Below are 7140 nucleotides of genomic sequence, written 5' to 3' on the forward strand. Positions count from 1 at the left end.
TCGTTACAAACAATTTAAGGAAGGTAGACCTGCCCGGTTCTTACAAAACTAAGCACCTTTTCTTGGCTCTCGTTGGTTGGAGAGATGATTGACGTGTGAAATACTGGTTGCAAAACTGTCTATTCTTGGCGTAATAGTATTTTCATCGACAATAATTTTGTTTGAGAAACAAAAAAAATCTAGATAGAGTCGTTACTGTTTTCAAAAATATCCCGATATTTCCTTTTCGTTCCGGTTTCAAACGATAACAAACAGGGCTGGCGGCGTCTGCGGAGTGATCAACGAGATCAGCTTGTCGAGCTCGTCTATTTTAATGAGTGCGAGTCGTTTTGCGTTCACCGAGGTGTTTAGACGAAGAACCTTTCGACCGATCAAGTTTGCAGGCAATAACTGTCGCAAGTACACACCTTCGGACGCGCTGTTCACGCTGTGCCGGTGCTTGAGTTTTTTAGCGGGTGGTAGCGGGACTGGCCTAACCCAAGCGTCCCACTTCAACTATAGGCTGGTCCAAGTCCCCAGGCTCGATCTAAAATGGACCGTAATATCCGAACCTGCACGTAGCACTCTAAACTTTTCGTCAAAAAAGTATTTCACACGTCGTTTTTTTTTTCTTGTAAAATTACAAAGCGTGGCTTTCTTTCTGTAAAGAATAAGGCCAAAAAACTTGCCAGGGTCTACGGCGGGCAGCGACGCAGACGACAAGGGTCCAGTAGCGGGGTGTATTTGGCGTTCGTATTGATAGATGGCGCTACCTCCTTTTCTCGACGGCTCTCTACCACCGTGCTTTATTAAAATGAACCTAATCCTTTTGAAATGTACCTTCTGTTAAAAATAAATTCGGGCTATAAAAGCAATACTGAAAGTTAAAAAAAAACGCGTCTGCATAACGGCGGCGGTTTTGCTGCCAACAGATTTCCTCTGCGTGTCGTCTGCCTTCTTTCGCTGGTCGGCGTCACCTTCAGACGCTGCATCCCGACGCCATCAATAAATACAAACGCCAAACACGCCCGCTACTGGATTTGGTCTTCCGAGTCGCCGCCCGCCGTAGACCCTGGCAAGTTTATTGGCCCAATTTTTTACTAAAAGAGAACTACGCTTTGTGATTTTACAAGAAGGAACCCACCTGTGAAACACACCTTTGACGAAAAGTTTAGATGGCGACGTGCAGGCGTCGATTTGTACGTTCCATTTTAGATCGAGCCTGGTGACTTGGACCACCCTATGTTGGTTGATCTCGAGCGATTTGTTCCTTTGTGCATGTTGATGTTGAATAAAGATATTGGTTCCCGTGAAAACGGCACTGCTGCTCTGTGAATTGTGTGGATGTTGTGATTGCGACCGGGTTTCAATACCGAGAAGATACCTGCAAATGTATTAATTTGCGAGTGAGTTGGCTGAAGGCAATCGCGCTTTCGGCTCGCATCAAGTTCGTCCAGGTCTGTTCCCGTCATTTTGCTTTGAAATAAAAGTAACTCTCAAGGCTTGCAGTGCACGTGGCCTGGCAAAGCGAATATATTTAGGTCGCGTTTTAGTAGTGCGTCATGACACTCATCCACCTTGCTGGCGGATGCCATGTTGAAAATAATAGGGACAGAAAGGTTGGAAGGACTACATCTTTGTCGACTTTGTTTAGTCTTCTCGTTCGTTTTACCGCAGTTTGACTAGCGCTGGAAGATATGGTATTGGAGCGTGACTTGTGAATGATAAAACGCTACGCCGCTTTCATTGTCGCGTCTCGCAAGCATGGCAGACGTTTTTAGACTGGGGCGCAATAGCAGACGGAAAGGGGAGAAAAGGGACGCCGACGCGCAGCTTCCATGTCCGCGTCTGCGCATGACAAATGACGATCAACGGTTGTGTGGTAGAGCAGGCGATGCCAGAGGCTGCCACGGGTCTGATGGCACGACTAGCAGGCGGCGCCAGACTTCCAGACGCACCGGATGACGCGAGAGGAAGTACTACACTTGTTAGCCTGTTCGGCCGAGCAGCCAAGCCATTCCAGTAGTAATAGGCGGAACCACTGATCTGTGGCGGGGCTTAGAACGGGCCGTGACCTCCACCTACACTCTAAAAAAAATCCCGTGCGTCCACTTTCCAGCACAACACTCGGAGAGCCAATCACCGCAACATACGGCGGCAGTTCAGCGAATGACGATGCCGAAACACATGTTTGGACAAAAAAACGCAGTCCGAGTTGTGACATTAAGCAATGCAAAACGTCACGCTTGCATTGCTTAATGTCACAACTCAGACTGCATTTTTTGGTCTAAACATATGTTTCGGCATCGTCATTCGCTGAGCTGCCTCCGTAAGTTGCGGTGATTGGCTCTTCGAGTGTTGTACGGGAAATTGGATGCACGGGCTTTTTTCAGAGTGTAGATTGGGTCGAACGCCAGCCCTATTATATTTATAGTAAATTCCCTCTTCTTTTTAACAATTTTCTTCTTCCCTTCTTCGAGAACGATGAAACCTTTGAGGCACGGTTTTTAAAGTTGTTGCCATTCTATGGTCGGTTCCTCAATGAAAGAAGTCCTGTTTCCGTCCTCGACGTCTATGTTTTATTCTTTCAAGTATTCGTATTAGGAATGGCCTTTTTTTAAATGATTTTCAAATTGATGAATATTTAGTCAAATGCCCCTGTGTGAGCAATTCTTGTAAATTTCACCCGCCTACCAGGACAATAATATTTTATGCAAACATACTGGGAAACACACTGGCAAAGTTTGTAAGCCTCAGTTTTTATAGATGCGGAGAAAAAAAAACTTCAATCCAGAGCGTTATTGCGCAATGTGCCGTATTTGAGATTTGGTTTCTCAAAATAACGGCCCTAATACTCGGTGATTCATACGTTTTATGAATGCTTCCTATGCCCAACTTGTCAGTAAATATTTGTTGACTCGTAGCCAGAACAGTGTTGTTGGGGCAAGCTGCCCGAAATGCCAAGATCGCACGATACGCAAAACGTTCACGTGAGTGAAAGGGTGCTTAAAATTTGTTTTCGTAAATACAGATTTATGCTCCGGAACAAAAATTGGTTTGTTTTTCCGGCCTCGAATCCAGCAAAATATAATGTTTTCATCATAATTAAAAATGGTCGACCGACAGTGGTTGTTCGATCTTATCTGAAAACGCCCAGTGGTGAGAAATGGGAAACTTAGAAGAAAAAGGAGTCTCAGGTAATTTCATCATAATCAACCTCTAGTAGCTCGCCGGCACACTCACTCTAATCTACAAATTAGCTTACTTTTTTAACGAGGTTTTTATTGGAAAAGCTTTGGCATACAACATCGGCATTTGTTGACATCTCTCCAAGTCGAGCAGTGATTTGGGTCAGAAGGTCGTAAACACCTTGTGAAGCATCCAATTTCCAAATCGCTGTATCGTGAAATTGATGTCGTATGATCTCAAAAATAGATTGGGTGGTTCATTGAAATTCCAATAAGCTTGCCGGAAGTAGTTTTTTTTTTATTTTCTTAAAAATATATAGTGGAATATTACTGCTTGCAATCATAAAGCACCATTTAAAAAAATTTGGGCTATGCACTTGCGGAAAAATAATATGACATTTCTCGTGATATTTTAAAACTCCCAAGTTTTGTAATTAGTCATATAAGCAAATGCTTTGCTCAATCTGGTAATGTATATTTACGTTCGAGGAATTATTGGCAAATATTTCTAAGCGAAATGTTCTTTTTCTTAATTTTACATAGATACATAGATTTTTGCAAAATCTAAATTTGTAGGCCGACGGAATTTTACCTCTGAATAGAGTGTCATCCAAAAACAAACATTTAGGAACTATCACATGATGCAAATTTCATTGTTTAGATACAGGTATGGTAGCTGTCTCATCGGAAACACTTATCTTAATAATAATAGCAATTATCTGACACAAACAATTTGTAGAACACAAAATCTTACAAAAACTCTGAAAATATCTTTTTTTTAAACATTCTGGGTGGGATACGAGTGTCAAAAACATAACTTCATGTGAAAAAAGTTCAATATTGACGGCGCGAGACGCAATTTAGTTGGTAGTCACCTTTCCACTTGTTTTCTCCCTCGGCTTGGCCATCACGTTGAGGGGGGCAGAGTGTGTATGACCATTCTGTGACGTCGTGGACTTTGCGCGCAGGATTTAAAATAAATCTTGCTTCGTCAATATTGCTCTAAATTTCTTTTTTCGCGTAAAATAAATTCTTTTGGCACCTGTCCCAACTTGACTGATTAAAAAAAAAACTATTTCTTTTTCTGTTGAGGGCCCCTTAAGATATTTTCTATTTGCTCATTGTTTGTTCATGTCTTTTGTTGATGAGCCAAATGTTCAAAATAAATATATAAGTATTGGTCTACTTTTTTGTTTTATTCAGGAAACAATCATTTAAATAAGTTCCTGTCAATGCTTGTAATGTTTGGTTCGGTTTGCCAACTTTGATCTGACACGTGTTACACGGGCACACTTAACCGCAGTTAACTCACCTTTAGCTGCTCTTACGCTGCACGACAGTTATGACACTATACTTTTGGAGCGCTATTTCAGAACAAGTGAAGAGTGCGCGTCCGCTGTTTTGATGTGTGCTCAAGATGCTCTAGCGTACGTGCACCTAATAGCTCTGACTGCGTGGACACAAAATGTTGCCGGCAACTATTGTGTGGTAGCAGTGGCTTAGTGTCACTGCCGCTGAGTGCGCCCGTGTAACAAGGGGATACATGCCTTGCACCTACGTCACATGATGCCGTCGAACACCGGTATCCACCATGCTGGTGGATGACTCGACGACCCTTCGCAGCGAGAGCAATGGTAAACTGTGCCGCGCTCGGCTGTAGCAATTAGTACGTATACCGACGATCGTCCGATTGTTCGGTTGACATGCCACGCTAGACAGAGTAGGCGTAAGTTAGACAAAGTACGAGCGGCAGGAAAGGGATGCGCCCGCGGATTACCGAGTTTCCGGCACACGTTTTATAGCGGCACCATTGTTTACGTTCGCGCACGCCTTTGCATCGGCTTTTGGCCATTCGTGGTGTAAATGGCCTCTGCCTTTTGTTACATGACGCCGTTTCCACGCTTCGAGTACACCTTCGGGGCTTCCGACCGAGTACGGGCGAGTGTCGCGCAGCGAGCCCGGCCAAACGGCGATCGGTCGGCGGCGGCCCCCGTGTGTAAGCTCGCCGAGACGCCGCCGCTGGGGCATCGCGGTTTGTGCCTTCCGCGGGACGGTAACCTTTTCAAGGAGCGAAAGTATGAGGGCGAGCAGGTTAGGAAACATCATATAATCCCTGAGACAATGTGAATTGTCTTGTCCGTTATTTGTTTCATCCCTGTCTCAGGGTTTAGATTACGCTAACCTTGTATTGTTCATCAGTGTTTCGCAAAATCGTAACAATTTTTCTACAAGCCACTCCTAGAGCCGCTCGTGAAATTTGGGGCGTTATATCAAGCTTTGGGGCGTGCTATCAAGCCAGTTTTTTACGTCAAAACTTCGTCGGCGGCATATCGAAACTTTCTGCTCGCAATCGCCCCCAATGCCTAAAATCTCCGCACGTAGTGGCTAAACGTCGTCATCGTAAGCTCGGTACGCTTCTCCAAGTTCCCGTGTAGCACAACTAGTTACAGTCAGCACAGAATGAAATCCGAACGCCGGAACGCGTGCCCATCGACACAGGCTGTTCCGCCAGGAGGGACGCTGAGAACTAATGAAAATGCGCCGGGGTGCGAGGGTGCGGGCCCTACTAAGATGTGCTCGACCCTCGCGTGGAGCGTCTGCCCCTTCCGGGTTTCACCGGTGGCCCGCTGTAAGCGCCGTTACTCGGGGTTCTTCTGTGTCGCCGCACTGTCGCCCGGTCGACATTGGGCGGCCGATTAACCTGACTATAGCTCTTTGCGATAGGCCCTGCTCAGGCTGGGTGATGCATTTATTCCACTCCGGAATTGATACGCATGGCCTATCGGTGGTTACAAAAGAGCGCGTCAGCGAGCAATTCCTCGCTTTTTGTAAGCATCCACTGATAGCCTCGCACGAAAACATGCGCATTGCTTATAAAAGCCAAGGCTTCCGTGTCGGTCTGTTGCAGCACTTTTTTTCTGATAAAGAGGATGTTTGTGCCAATGAACAAATTTTATTTTGCGTCCATGATGTTTCACTATTTCTCAGGAACCGCGTATTCCACGTTGGCCACCGGAGCCTCCGCGTGGTTCCGTTGACACGTCATCAAGCACTACGGGTCTTTTGTGCACGAAATGTTTCAATTTTCATTTCGCCCTTGCGAAACACAAAGCGATAATTAATGAGAGCGCTGAAGAGATATCGCTGGGCATTCGATACACAAAGCCATAACTAATAAGTGCGCTGCACAGATTGGACCAGAATCAGCACAAAGTGATGTAGTGTTCAATGCTCAAGTCACTGCAATCAAGGAAAATGTTTGCCGAGTGCGCGGGTTAGTAGGCCTGCGTTATGGCATTCGCAGCGATGCATACGACCCTGGAGCAGGGGCGGATCCAGACCTCTATTTTAGGGGGGGGGGGGGCGGTTTTTCGGTGTAAAACGGCGGGGGGGGGGGGGAGGGGGAGTGTTTATATTTTTTGGGGAGTTATCGTTTTTTACTAACCTCTGATAACATAATATAGATCTTGAGAGCTTTTGTATCGGTTTACCTGTCGGGGTGAACTCTAAATTAAAACCTTTCGGGTGACCACGCTAGAGGTAAGTATCTAGAAAATTGTGGTGGCACTATCTTTTCTGAACACCATAACGCAAGGAATTTTGTAGATCATAGGAAACGGGATTACTCCATTCGCGTGGCAGCGCGCTAGAAATAGAGAAGGAAGTTTAACTACTGCGGATGAATGTTTGGTGCCATAGTTGCTGTGACAATTGCAGACAGTGGAACTTGATGGTTCAGATATCCCCGGCGGGGCTACAACTTTTGGGCTTTTTTTGCTTGAATATTTATATATCCTCGTTACACCCGCAGAGCGTGGACGGAGAGCCAACCTTGGCCAACTATACGGAGGAAGCTCATGCAGCTAATGACAATGCGAAAAACGTTTTAATCGAAAACTCGGCTGTTCTTTGAGATTAAGCTTGGCAAAGTAGTTAGAACTTTATATTCAGTGCCAAAATGCTCAACGTAGTT

Source organism: Ixodes scapularis, unplaced genomic scaffold, assembly GCF_016920785.2.
Source record: "Ixodes scapularis isolate PalLabHiFi unplaced genomic scaffold, ASM1692078v2 PGA_scaffold6__148_contigs__length_123643588, whole genome shotgun sequence".
In the NCBI taxonomy this organism is placed as follows: Eukaryota; Metazoa; Arthropoda; class Arachnida; order Ixodida; family Ixodidae; genus Ixodes; species Ixodes scapularis.